The sequence below is a fragment of the Periplaneta americana genome, chromosome 2, assembly GCF_040183065.1.
Source record: "Periplaneta americana isolate PAMFEO1 chromosome 2, P.americana_PAMFEO1_priV1, whole genome shotgun sequence".
NCBI classification, from domain to species: Eukaryota; Metazoa; Arthropoda; class Insecta; order Blattodea; family Blattidae; genus Periplaneta; species Periplaneta americana.
Genome location: NC_091118.1, coordinates 6244215 through 6260092, shown reverse-complemented (window position 1 = coordinate 6260092; position 15878 = coordinate 6244215). Strand labels below are relative to the sequence as shown.

The 15878-nt window shown below is 32.8% G+C and overlaps 1 protein-coding gene across 1 annotated transcript in view; it reads right to left on the bottom strand.

The window, feature by feature from the left end:
* Positions 1–10435, bottom strand: part of LOC138695378 (trichohyalin-like) — a 66500-nt gene extending 56065 nt beyond the window's left edge. The window contains exon 1 of the mRNA XM_069819795.1: positions 10159–10435. The gene's annotated coding sequence lies outside the window, so the exon portion shown is untranslated. The remainder of the gene's footprint in view (positions 1–10158) is intronic.
* Between the last annotated feature and the right edge of the window lie 5443 nt (positions 10436–15878).

Here is a 15878-nt window from a genome sequence, read left to right as displayed (position 1 = left end):
GCGTTAGCTGGACCACATACGAGCGTTAGCTGAACCACAGACGAGCGTTAGCTGGGCAACAGACGAGCGTTAGCAGGACCACAGACGAGCGTTAGCTGGACCACAGACGAACGTTAGCTGAACCACAGACGAGCGTTAGCTGAACCGCAGACGAGCGTTAGCTGGGCAACAGACGAGCGTTAGCAGGACCACAGACGAGCGTTAGCTGGACCACAGACGAACGTTAGCTGAACCACAGACGAGCGTTAGCTGGACCACTGACGAGCGTTAGCTGGACGACTGACGAGCGTTAGCTTGACCACAGACGAGCGTCAACTTGACCACAGACGAGCGTTGGCTGGACCACTGACGAGCGTTAGCTGGACCACTGACGAGCATTAGCTGGACCAATGTCCAGCGTTAGCAGAACTACTTACAAGTGTTAGCTGGAATACTGAGGAGCGTTAGCAAGTTGGGTTAATTTTCCGTTAAATTTTAATGCTAAAGATTAATTTTTCTTGAAAATATGAAGTTTTGGGTTAATATTTCGTGACAATTTAATATTATAGGTTATTATTTATTGAAAATATGAAGCCTTGGTTTAATATTTCGCGTAATTTTCACACTATAGGCTAATATTTCTAGAAAATATTATGTTTAGGTTAACATTTCGTGAAATTTTCTTATTTCAGTTAATATTTCTTGAAAATATGAAATTTTGGATAATATTAAGTAAAATTTTCATAGTTTAGGTTAATGTTTCTTGAAAATATGAGGGTTTGGGTTAATTATTCGTGAAATTTTCGTATTATAGATTAATATTTGTTGAAAATATGAAGGTTTGGGTTAATATTTCGTAAAATGTTTAAATTATAAGTTAATATTTCTAGAAAATATGAAGGTTTGGGTTGATATTTCGTGAAATTTTCATACTATACATTAATATTTCTTGAAAATACAAACGGATGTGTTACTATTTCATGAAATTTTCATACTATAGGTTAATATCTCTTGAAAATATCCATGTTTTGGGGTAATATTTAGTGAAATTTTCATTCTATATGTTAATATTTCTTGGAAATATGAAGATTTGGTTTAATATTTCGTGAAATTTTCATACTTTATGTTAATATTTTTTGAGAATATGAAGGTTTGGTTTAATATTTCGTGAAATTTGCATACTGAATATTAATTTTTCTTGAAAATATGAAGTTTTGGGTAGTATTTCGTGAAATTTTAATACTTTAGGCTAGTATTTCTGGAAAATATATAAAGGTTTGGATTAATATTTCGTGAAATTTTCGTATTATAGATTAATTTTTCTTGAAACTATGAAGTTTTGGATAATATTTCGTGTAATATTAATAATTTAGGTTAGTATTTCTTGAAAATATTAAGGTTTGGGTTAATATTTCGTGAAATTTTCATATTTTACGTTAATGTTTATTGAAAATATGAAGGCTCCGGTTAATATTTCGCGAAATTTTCATACAATAGTTTAATCGTTCTTGAAAATATGACGGTTTGTGCTAATATTTCGTGAAATTTTCATACTATAAGTTAAGATTTCTTGAAAATATGAAGGTTTGGGTTAATATTTCGTGAAATTTTCATAGTATAAGTCAATATTTCTTGAAATTATATTAAAGTTTTGGTTAATATTTCTTGAAAATATGAAGATTTGGGTTAATATTTCGTGAAATTTTCAAATTTTAGGTTAACATTTCTTCAAAATGTGAAGTTTTGGTTGAATGTTTCGTGAAATTATCACAGTTTAGGTTAATATTTCTTGAAAATATGAAGATTTGGTTCAATATTTCGTGAAATTTTCATACTTTAATTTAATATTTCTTGAAAATATGAAAGTTGGGGTTAATATTTCGTGAAATTTGCATTCTAAATATTAATTTTCTTGAAAATATGAACTTTTGACTTAATATTTCGTGACATTTTCACACGATAGGTTGATATTTCTTGAAAATGAGGTTTTGGTTTAATATTTCGTGAACGTTTCATACTAAAGGTTAATATTTCTTGAAATTATGAAGTTTTGGATAATATTTCGTGAAATTTTAATACTTTAGGTTAGTATTTCTTGAAAATATTAAGGTTTGGGTTAATATTTTGTGAAATGTTCATACTACATGTTAACATTTCTTGAAAATATGAAGATTTGGTTTAATATTTCGTGAAATTTTCATACTTTAAGTTAATATTTCTTGAAAATATGAAGGTTTGGGTTAATATTTCGTGAAATTTTCATACGATAGGTTAATATATCTTGAAAATATGAGGTTTTGGTTTAATATTTCGTGAAATTTTCATACTATAGGTTAATTTTTCTTGAAATTATGGAGTTTTGGATAATATTTCGTGAAATTTTCATTCTATCTATACTAATAATAAATCTGTAGCCGAAATTTTTCTGGTAATTTTCGATTTTCCACAAATAATTGGTCCTAACATATATAATTAACCACAGTGAAACCGAAAATCGCTGTTTTGAAATTTTTGTTTGTATGTCTGTCTGTCTGTCTGTCTGGATGTTTGTTACCTTTTCACGCAATAATGGCTGAACGGATTTCGATGAAAATTGGAATATAAATTAAGTTCGTTGTAACTTAGATTTTAGGCTATATGGCATTCAAAATACATTACTTAAACGGGGGTTTATAAGGGGGCCTGAATTAAATAAATCGAAATATCTCGCTTATTATTGATTTTTGTGAAAAATGTTACATAACAAAAGTTTCTTTAAAAACATTTCCGATAAGTTTTATTCTATGAAAAATGTTGATATTACTGATATTTAATGAGATATTTTTTTAAATTAAAATAATTGCCATCTAAGGCCATGTGATGAAATAAAAAACAAATGACTTCTTCTATAAGGGGCCTTGGAAACCAACAATCGAAAGCTATGAAAGATAGCTACAGAGAATGTTTCTCTGTTTGTATGAAGTAATATCGCAAGCTAAATTAACCGATTTGTATAATTAATTATTAATTCACCATTGGAAAGTGTAGTTTCTCTAGATGGACATAATGCTATAATGTTATTACAGTAACTTCTGAGTGAATTGAGGACAGGTAAGATTAAAATAGCTTCTTATGCACAGAAAACTTGATAGGCTATTCTGTATATTCGTTTCCTGTATTTCTTAAAATAATGTTTATGTACACATTCATTTAAATCTCAGAGAATTAACGAACAACGAGAGTGTATTGATTTAGTACGCAGTAATGTAGGTTAGCTTAGCATTCCATTATTTTATAATCCAAGTTTTAACTATGCTCAATTGAAACGTGTTAAAATACATAAAATACATATACATTAAATGCAATGCAAAGAAATTGGGTAATAAGCCAAGCAGATTATGTTGCGCTATTATAAAAGTTGTTCCTCCTGAGATTCAAGAGCCCCCACTTTTTATATAATATAATATAATATAATATAATATATAGTATAATATAATATAATATAATATAATATAATATAATATAATATAATATAATATAATATAATATAATATAATATAATATAATATAATATAATATAATATAATATAATATAATATAATATAATTTAAGTTATTTGAAGGGTTTAGAACCATAGTGGGCCAAGCGCCATTTACTGAATACGTGGAAAACTAGGGTTAAAATTAAGTTATTACCATAATTCAATGGAAACATATAGAAAGTAAAAAATTTATTTATTTATTTAAATTTAAATATACAGAATAAAGAATATAATTACAAAACAAACAAGAGAAATAGAAATAAATTAATACAAGCAATATAAAAAGAAGATACAGTAGTGTTAACAAAATTTGAGACCGAATGAGCAGCGCTCGTGTTCGGTCGCAGTTCAGATATAATATTAAAATAAAAAATAATAATAATAAAAATAGATAAGTAAAATAAAATAGGAACTAAGATATAATTACAGCGGCAATGGAATTATATAATATAATATTAACACTAGAGAAGAATAATATCGCACGTGAAAAGTAGGACTAATATATATTTCAAAATTATAGAATACACATATAATATAGGTTGATTAATTCGTACACATAGGCTATAAATTTATTTAATCAAATTGAAGATATTAACACGTTTCTAATTTTCTTGTTATATGTTAGTGGGTTACATGTTAGAAGTTCTGGGTGTTATTTAGTTAAAGCATTGTATAACCGAGGGCCAAAATTAATGCTATGCTTTAGACCAGCAGATGTGAGACATTTAGGTTCTACTAAAGTTGAATTAATATTTCGTCTTGTGTCATAATTGTGTGTCTGTAATACAAACTTATTACGATTTTTATGATAAAATTTTAACAGCGTATACTTATAAATTTGTTCAATATTAAATACATTAAATTCAGAATAAATTAATTTAGTTGGATAATCGAAACGTTTCTTCAAACAAATTTTAATTATTCGTTTTTGTAGTAAATTTAACGGACTAAGATTAATTTTTGTACTTCCACCCCAAACAATTATACCATATTGAATGATAGACTGAATAATAGCCAAATAAACATTTCGTAGAACTCTAATGGGTAAGTAGCATCGAAGATAAAGTATACACATTAACCTATACACATAAAAATAAAGTATACACATTAAATCTAAATGATGTCAATGTTCATTAAACTATGGTTGCATGTAGTAAAAATTAAGAAACATGTTAAAGGAATTGTCAATGCACCAAATGAGTGCTCTCTGGTCCAAAATTATAGCATTTGAATTATTTGAATACAATTTAAATTAAGTAACGTATTAAACGATTTATCCTTCTATCAAACACAAATGTTCCCTGGATCAAACGTCCTATTTTAATTATGTAATTACTTTATATTTATTTCTAACGGGTGCAGCGGAGCGCACAGGTACGGCTAGTTTATAATAAAATTGATACTTTTTTAATACAGTATGAAACGTAACTGGCCGCATATATCGATTGTAACAATGACAGCATCCATGGATAATAAGGAAGGCTGTGGAATATCATATAAAATGCAGTTTCACTGTTTTCGTGTAGTATTCTTATTAAAGTTGTAAAGTAAAAGTATATGAATAATTTAAAATCAATTCATGTTAAATAATAACGTGAACATGTTATAAAAGTCGTATTTACATGTTTTTAAAAAAACTAATCTCAGGAAAATAGCTTTTCACCTTGCCATGTTTGCTAAAGTCCTCGGAAAACGATATAATTTCATATCGACATTTCTTTTGCATGTCAACGTAGGCTATATGTATAAACATAGAATCGGGAAATTAAATCCACGTAAAGAGAAACAATTTACTAATCATAATATCTTGTGAATTCGTATGTCAAAAATTTTCGAATCCCTTTTTCTCAGAAGTAATATTTTTGACTTAATGTGTTTTCCTTGTAAACCGACTATTTATTACATCACAACTTAGCTGCTGGTCTGACAAATACTCGTATTTTCTTTACAGAGTACCGCTATTATTCGATAAAATTCTTCTAGCAGGTAATAGCCACCACTTTATAAATAAATTCAACTAGAGACAGAGAGACAAACTTGCAATCCCGTACATTTTGGTGTGATTGGTATTTGAACTGGGTACTTAGCAAAGTGATCATAACTATAACGACCAGTGACGGGTTAAGGGAATTAGTATAACTCACCCCCAGTTTATTTTTACTATTGCAGATGATAGATAAAATGAGGGGCAGGTGGAAAATATTGGTGGAATGATACACGAAAACAGGAGTTCCCCTAGAAAAACCGTCTGCAATGTCTGCTTTGTGCAACATAAATTCCATCATAACCTTGCCTGGGATCGAACCCAGGACGCCTGAATGAAGGAGCCACAGACGTGGCATTGTCCACAATATGTAATGCAACACAACAAGAAATAGTTCATTTCCGTTTGCTGTCGAACGAGTTAGAGTCGCCTGGAGCGCATACTGATCCGCACTACTCCGGTACAGGAGAAGTTGCTCCCCCAACACGGGGTTTATCATGGAGTAGTGATAAGTCTTCATTTGTCGGTAAGATTCAAGAGCGTCAAGCGAGTGTTGCCAAGAATGTTTTAACAGAAGGTAGACGAAAAGATGAAGAAACAACGAGATGGAATGTAAAAAAGAGGTAAAAGCGGACGATGAGGGACCGACGGGTTAACGCATGAATGCACATAGAGTTGGAGACAAGAAAGACTGAAAGAGAAAGTGTAAGAAGAATACGAAATCAAATTAGAGGAAAGAGCAAGGAAGGTATACAAAAGGAGAGGAGAAGGAACACAGTAAAACAGAGTAAAGAAGAGGTAATACAACACTACGGATGGAAGGAAATGGAAAAAGTTGTAAAGGATTATTGTATGACCTCTATACAGACCAGAGCAACGAAAATGTTGTTGTGGTTTAGTCAATTGTCCGATGACAGGTCTGACCCTCATAAGTGATACCACTAAGAAATCACTCATGAGGCAACTAGGCCAGGACATAATGAGGTAGGATGACCACTTCCTTTCCCCCTCTATTGCATATATCGCTATACATATTACACTAGTCAGACTTCAGCCGCATACAAACAATTGTTCCTCCTCTGACACATATCGTCAAGTGAGATGTACTGCCTGATAATAGATGTACATATCAGCCAGAACCTCAATCAGAGGAGGTAATGGAATTAGGATAAATAAACACAATTTGCTGTAAGATTTTAGTGTCTAATGAACGGATTGAAATAGGCTACGGATAAAATAATATTAATGATAATAATAATAATAATAATAATAATAATAATAATATATTAAAGTAATATACTATTAAGGGAACAAAATTTTCTTCCGACAAACAAAACGAAGACTATGGTTGTCGGAAGAAAACTACAGAAAGTAAACGTGCGAATTCTAAATGAGGCAGTAGAGCAAGTGGACAGCTTCAAATACTTGGGGTGTACTATAAGCAGTAACATGAGCTGCTGCCAGGAAGTCAAAAGGAGGATAGCAATGGCCAAGGAAGCTTTTAATAGAAAATGGAGCATCTTCTGCGGATCTCTGGAAAAATAACAGAGGAAGAGACTAGTGAAGTGCTTTGTGTGGAGTATGGCATTGTATGTGGCAGAAATATGGACAGAAGGAAGAGAAAAAGGAATTGGTTGGGTCATTCGCTGAGAATAAATTGTCTACTGAAGGATGCACTGGGAGGAATGGTGAACGGGAGAAGAAGATATCAGATCATAAAATGATATTAAGATAATATATGGATCATAATATGAGGAGACAAAGAGAAAGGCAGAAAATAGGAAAGACTGGAGAATGCTGGGTTTGCAGTAAAAGGCCTGCTCTTGAGTAGAACACTATGTATGTATGTATGTATGTATGTATGTATGTATGTATGTATGTATGTATGTATGTATGTATGTATGTACAGTATGTATGTATACATGACTGAGTTTTATAATTTCTACAATTTTCCTGAAAATTTTACATCTGATATTGCTAAAATATTTTCTGATGCTTATGTTGAAAAATGAGCCCAGAATAGTACATTATGCAACGAGCCTATAATAGTAGTAATTAAGACGCGAGTATGTTTGTTTTTCATACGAGCGTCTTAATTACCATTATAGGCAAGTTTCATACGACTTTTTATGCTAGGCCATATTTCTAACTTGAAGTTATTCAGAAGTATTCATGTTATGGTTATGTAACTGAGGAGTGGAACTGACCTTCTGAATTGTGAGATGAGCGCAGACGCGAAAGTATTGATTTTTTCCGAAACACGAATATCATTGACCTTGATATAATCTAGAGAATAACATGAACATTAGGCTTGATATAACCTGGAAATTGATTTAGAATTGAAAAATGAGACGACAAATTGAATTTATTTGAATATTATTTACAATTAACGCTAATTATTATAGCAACAGAACATAACCTTCTGCGACAGTATTGAATTTCCAGCCTCCGTGACTTTTCGCTAATTGTCTTTCGATTGCATATCCGAGAATAATCGATACTTGCGGTTTTATAATGATACAATGATGATTTATCATTGGCTGAACAACTGAATTATAATGAATAGGTGTACTTTAATGAGGTGCATTAAAGGGCTACTACCAGATATATAATTACTACATTTCGGCATGGTCGAGCATAAAAAATATTATAAAACTGAGACTTCTGTCCACATCTTGTTCTTGATATTCTGGATACAGCGTGATTGGTTTGAAACGCCCTTTCTTTGAAATATCACCATAGGAAAAAAACCGGCAACTATAAGGTCTGGGGATCGAAGCGGCCAGTTTATACTGCCAAACAGAGAAATTAAGTGTCCAGAGAAAATATTTATCAAGAACCGCAATGTTTCTGGCAGTATGGGTCAAGTCCCGTCTTGTTGAAACCAATTCCATCCCCGTCCAGTGCGTTTCTGGATTATGTCTGTAACATTTACTGATATCTTTCACTATTTACTGCAATAGCGCTCTCATTTCCATCTTGAAAAAAAGTACAGTATGGACTAATTATAACTACCTGAAATAGCACACCGTATGGTCAACTTTTCAGTGTGCATTGGTCATTTATGCAGTGCCCAGACGTTTTATAAATTGAATCTGCATATGCTGAAATGGCCTCAGTCAATCAGACCGTTTTGAGGAAACCTAAAGAAAAACTGTCCTACACTTGACCCATAAATCAAATCAATTTGCTAAAAATGTAACATTTAAAATTTTTTTCAGAACGGTACGTTACATTTGGTCTGGTCAAATTTATGTATATTTAGAGGACAAAACTGAAATTATTTTAATAATTTATTATCACAAAACATTGCTCTCTTAAACTGACTGAGCATATCGGGAATTGCATCAATGGGTTTTCCAAAATGCGCTATCAAATGTTTCATATAAAACAATTTTTATCTCGAAAAGGAAGAAAGAACGATAAAAACTGCATTAAACTTTTTTTTAAATATCTCAAGGAATAAATTCCTGAAATTAATGACAGTACTTACGGTTAAATCTGTATACAAAGTTAAATCATAAAGTGATCAATATAGTGGGCCATGAAAAATAATAGTTGTCTGTCATTGTTGTAAAAACAGTACAAGTTTTATAGTATCGCCATAACGAATAGAAAGAAGAAGTGTGCGCACTCCTATCTGTTCAGCATTGTCGACGGTGACCAAGAGAATTAGTGGCGCTGCGATCGGTAGTGCTCAGTTGGAAGCGAATATCCATAAAAGAAGCCGTAGAGTGTTCGTTCATTTCGTTTGCTTTTTTAGTGTAATTAAGTGCGTTAAATACTTTAAGTGCCAATACACTAATCTGCAATTATTCGTACAAGAGTGACAAGTGAGTAGCTCTCACGATTTATTTATTAAAGGACGAGATTATTATGTTTTTGTCGTGTTATATTTGAAGCAATGCCTTCGTGTTTTGTTCCGGGTTGTAGGGCGTGCGTGTTTCATTTGCTTATGCAAACAGAACAGACAATAAAAGAAAAATTGAGCGATGGAATGTGGGGCGACATATTTCGCAAGTGCATAGACAGTATTACCTCAATTGTAATTCAGCCACCGGGAACAGGATGCTGCTTGGATCATGCCATGGATATCATACCGAAACTTATTTTTCACTACATGAAATGTCGGTTCTTCTTCCGGACGAAACAAATCTGATGAGAACTCCAAGCTCCGAGAGCCGCCAAATCATCTCGTAAATTCTCCAAAGTGTCGGACAAGTAACTGTTGGTGAGTACATATTGCATGCCTACAAGCAGCCCTAAGTTAAGTTTTACATATTAAACTACTATTTGTTTTACAGTGTGATGTATATGAATGTGTTTTTCTTTCAAATAGTCTTAATGTTGTAAGTACAATGCCAGTTACGTACGTATATGGAGCGAAAGGTAAACAGTGCAACTTACGTTAAATGTATTTACGTACTTACACACGGAACAGACTGAGCGAACTCTGCACTAGCGCCGCGTGGTATCGGCCGTTTGAATTAACAGAGTGCGACCACTACTTCTTTCTATTCGTTATGGTATCGCTAGTTTAAATAAATAAATAAATGCTTCCATTATGCAATACTCGTAATGTAAGAAGTTCCTTTTTTTTTGTCATTCAAGGACTTAAAATTCCGAGATATATGATTACCGATTATGTAGAAGTTGTTATAAAGCCAAAACTTACCTTGTGAATTGAAAACGAATTTATGTCAACACTCAATGAAACAAAGGACGACGGTGCTACCAACAGTGACGGAGTTCTGGTCAATTCCGAACACAATCACCCACAGACTTTGTACACGGCGAGAAAAGTGAAGAAGTTTGAACCAAAAAAAAAAATTCCGTTGAAAAGGAGAATGAGTAGTGATACATTCCTGCTTCCGAGGAGTTATATAGTGCCTTATCTATGAAATAATATTGTTAGACAGCTTACAGAAACATGGAAGAGGGGATCATACAAATAGCACCTGAAGACAGAAAATAGGAGAAAGGATTATTATTTATATGTAGCGTCAATGTAATGATAAGATAATGCAATGTTTTTCATTTTAAGATAAATATTAACAAGATATCAGTTAAGATAAATCACATGACTGGGATCACAAGTCAAGAGCTTCTTATCGTGTCCAGAGAGGTTTCACAACAATCGACACACCTCGTGATAAAGGTTCTGTCTTTCTTAATTACTGCACGAAATCTTCATTTCTGCCGACACAGTTTTCTTCACTTTCAAGATTTTAAAATAACCCTGCAAATGAACTTTGTTCTGGTATTCTGTAAGGAAAAATATAATGCCCACCCCATTGGTTTCTTACCTGGTTTCAACATCGCATCCTCGCATTTATTCTTATTTGAACACAATGCTGTGATCGTGTCATCTGAAGTGTATGTTGGCTAGCAACTTCTCAATAATTTTTATTACTACAACACAAGTCTTTGCACCAAAAATGAATATTTACTATAAACTTTTCAGATTTATGTTTTCACTGTGATTGCACTTAGAAGATAGTCATAGCTGAGGTATGATTCAAAGTGAACGAATTCACTAGTGACTCACTGAAGCTCTTAAAAAAAAATGTAAAATCACTCTTTTCTACAGGAGGCCTAATTTTACAGTTGTTTATTTATTGTATTCATTCGAAAAATATGCAACCTCGGCCTACAGCTAAATACTGAGAAAAACATTAAGAGCAGGGGGGAAAAAAAAATTAGAGAATTTGTTTCCGATTTAATAAAGATATTAAATCCATTGACTGCCTCCGTGGTCTGTTGGTCAGCATGCTGGCTTCCAGATCAGGAGGTCCCGGGTACGACTCTCGGTGAATTTTTATTGAAGAAGAAGAATTCCCTGGGTGTCTAGAGTCTGGATATTTGTATGACTGTGAGTGTGCCGGGTTAATATTAATTAACCAATCATCACAAATATAAAAATACATCAGGACTGTTGCTGGGCAGTAACCTGAACACACGTTTCAGCGTCACATTGTTGACAAGTAACTCCATCTGTTAGCAACCATAAGGTATTTAATAGATGCTATAGGGTTACCAACAACGAAAAAAAAAAAATTCGATGATCGAGAAATAATAACAATATTATTTTGGTAATAGCCATACACACGAAATTTTCCTTAATTAATTTGTTAAATTTACATTATATGTAGATACCTAAAATATCGCATTTAAGCAAAATAAACTCGCGAAATTCGGATCACTGTGCGAATTATATCAATAACCACGAAATAAGCTCCCTCCACCGCAAAAGCTATGAAATATGCATCAAAATTTTATTCAATTCGCAATATTGTTTTTAATTATAGTCCTAGGTTTATTGCATCTACTATTTATAGATTTACGTTTATTTTATTTTATTTCATTTAGGTTTTCTTTTATTTTATTTCATGTAATTGTAATTATTGTATATTATATATCACTGCCACCGGGTGTATACCCAAGACTCTTTTTCTATTTTTCAAAACATGTCCACACCTGTGGAGTAACGGCTAGCGTGTCTGGCCGTGAAACAAGGTGGCCTGGGTTCGATTCCCGGTCAGGGCAAGTTATCTGGTTGAAGTTTTTTCTGAGGTTTTCCTTCAACCCAATACCAGCAAATGCTGGGTAACTATTGGTGCTGGACCCAGGACTCATTTCACCGACATTATCACCTTCATCTCATTCAGACGCTAAATAGCGAGATGTTAATAAAGCGTTGTAAAATAACCTACTAAAAATTTTTTCAAAACATAGTGCGTTAATCAATAATATAAACAAAAAAATGAACAATATAATACATAATTTAATTAAAAAGACAACAGGAGTTTATTTATTGTTTCAAAAGTTCTTTTACTAGTAACAATAACAGTTACAAATTAGGCACTTACTCATTTAATATGCGTTTAAATACATTTTAGGAATTTATATACTCTCTACATTTTTAATTTTAGGGTTAACTCTAATTGTATTCCAATGGATACCATCCCATTGTGGAATCCTGGAAAACGAGAATGTGGATGTTTTAGCAAAGAAGGGCAGCACTGCTACTTACAGACCTGTTACTAAATCTACGTATTACTCTGTGAAGAGATTTATTAAATCTACATACTTAGACTTCAACAAACAAAATTTGATAACACAATCTCAAGGAAAAAAATGGAACTCTCTGCATCATAATCCACAGTTAATTCCCGATTTACCACGAAAATCGTCTGTAGCTGCATTTAGATTGGCAACAGGCCATGATTGTTTGGCCAAACACTGCATAGAATTGGAATATATCAGTCCCCTAACTGCCCATTGTGCAACTCAAACCAAGCAATGGATTCGGAACACCTCAAAATCTGTGCTTCAGTGGCTGGCCATGATAATATCTTTGAAAAATATTGGAGTGCAAGAGGTCAAATGACTTTATTGTCAAAAGCCTGGCATTAGAAAACAACATTTTGTGGTAGTTTGTTAAAATATTGGCAACCTCCTATTGACAGTTTTGTTGTAAAAAGTGTCAGATTGCAAGTGTTGCAAAATACGTAATAATGTGTCATGGTGTATCTGGCTGTAATTTTCAGTTTTCTGACATGTAGGAACAGTGACAAGGAAATTTAACTATGTATTACTAACACGAAAAGCTAAGCAGACAATAATAATAACGAAGGAGCGGATTCCCATGTAATTAAATATTTTTCTTGCGTGTGATAAAACACAATTAACAAATTTAAAAATTCCGAATGTCAAGTTTCAAGTTTAAAACCCGAATTTTATTTCACATAAAAACACATATTTTCACAAAAAATTTATGTAAATACAGTAGAACTTGGTTATAGTGACCTCGTTTTGTGTGACACCTCGCCTATAATGTCAAATATTCTGTGGTCCCAACTAATTCCCCATAAGACATATGCTTTCCTACCTTGCTTAATACGACAAACGCATATGCGTCTACCTCGCATATAACGTCATTTTCAACCTCAGTTTGGAATAAGATTTTCTAAGAACCAAAGTATTTTAAGAAATATTTTGTCGAAATCTGACCCTGACAAATTCTTTACAGTCTCCTTCTGTCATAGACCTCTGGAATGCAGGCGGATTCCCCACCCCATTGTAACCTGCCCGAATTCATGCGGTATTAGATCAGTTTCGACAGGAAGTTTTCACTAAGTGCACGCATTTTAACACAGTATGGCCACTAAAAGGAGTGAGTGACGCTTTAGAAGTCATTAGAATTATGAACATGTTCTATGAAGCTAGGGAAGGGAGCAGTGAAATTGCAACTGAAATTATGAACATAGAACGTAATTTAGCCCTAGAAAGTGTGTATTGGGCAAGTAGAAGACAACAGAGTAAAATGACTGATTACTTCACTTCTAAGTAAAGTAGTTTGGTGAGTACTGAACAAACTGTTTTAATACAGAATACTGTATTTATAATTGTAAGCCTATGTGTATTTTATTATGTTCATTGTAGGCTCAAAAGTCAATACATAAATCTAAAATAAGTCTAATTATGTTCATTATTTTTCATTTTCCACCTCACTAGATTGATAATGTGAATCTCGGTTACTACAACACTCGTTTATAACAACATAATGTTTAAGGTCCCTTGGATGTCGTTATAACCAAGTTCTACTGTACATATTTTCAGGAAATCTATTATAAACACATAAATCTTGGAGTTTTTTTACTTAAATAATTTTTTACAAGAACTTTTAAATATTTTAAAACTAAATCAATTATATCACTCAGAAGTACGTTATCTTTTTAAGAATTCTTGGTTGCTTCGTGTTTCTATGGGTTGTGTGATGTATCCGTGATGCATTTTTGTAATAGTATCGCCTCAAGTTCTGAGAACTGCTAGGTAGCATATCAGTGTTATTATATGAGAATAAATTAACATGGACAAGAAGGAGAGATTTTGCAACACATAATTAGGAATGTTTATTGTTGCTAAAGATGATTTCATTCCGCGCTTTGTTTGTGAAACACAACAGATAAGAGCTCGGGTATAAACATTATTTAATTTAAACAAATCTCTCGCCTCTCGTTCATGCCTATGAAGTGAGGAAATACATGTTGTTCTGATTCCCCGTTATTGGACCATAAGCATAAGCTGCGTAGTGTAGACGTGGTGGTGTTGCTATAGGAAGCTTTTCTCTGACAATGTCAGTCAGTAGCTAGAAACATTTTTTTACAATAAGACGTGTGTATATTAGCCTCTTAAGATGCCTAAAATCAAATCTAGTTTAAGATCGTGTCTACAGCAATCAGATCAGAGCTCTCAGGTAATCCAACATTTGTCTGGAAACAAGCACATTGCCGCTGCTTCACGTGTGCATTCACGGCAAAACAATGGATATAAAAAAATGTGTAAAGTTGCTCAAGTATTGGAGGGTGTGCCTGTAGGTGAAATTGACGGTGTAGGTTTTTGTGACATTCTTCTCTTTAAATATGCACGTCTGACGTCCTGTGATGTGGAAAGATCGTTTTCACAGTATAAGTTGTTGTTCAGAGATAATCGGCATGCATTTGTAATGGAGAATTTGAAGATTACCTTTGTTGTTCACTGCAATTCTCGGCCAACTACTAGCAACTGATACTCAAGTGTGATTGGTGAGTATATAGTAACATTTTTTTTTTTCAAGCTAAGTAAGGTATTTTTGTCATATTAAAAAAAAAATATTTTTTTATTTTTAGCAAATATTTTCGTACTTTTTAGCACATACAAAATACGCTCCCTAATAATAACAATGGCGCACATGTTCTTACTCAATGGTGTCATTTTAATTTTGTAACAATCGGTTCTCTCTGCTAATAACCGAAAATTGCAAAATTTTAATACCAAATACATAAAATAGGGCAGGGGTGTAGAAATTTTCTCACATTTGAGGAGCCAGCAAGTATTCCACAACCTGATTCCAGTTAATAATCGAGTTGCTAATGCATACTGACCTCGATATTACTTTTTCCAAACATTTAAACTGTCAAAAATGTTAATTATATGTATTAGATATGAAGCTTTAAACAGTAAACTTTCTGCTTGTTACTGTAATACTTACTAATAATACATTAATACAACAATAAAATTAATAAAATAGTAATATTTTTCTTCATCTTTCACTGTTGCTACTTCTCATCACTGGAATTCTCTGCCGCCTGAAGTCAAGGGCTGCCGAACTTTAATTTCCTTTAAATGTAAATTAGAAAAATATCTTATGATGAGTTGCCAGACCTAACGCATTGCAAATATTTAACGAGAATGCGGATGCTTTAGCAAAGAAGGGCAGCACTGCTACTTACAGACCTGTTACTAAATCTACGTATTACTCTGTGAAGAGATTTATTAAATCTACATACTTAGACTTCAACCAACAAAATTTGATAATTCAATCCTAAGGGAAAAAATGGAACTCTCTGCATC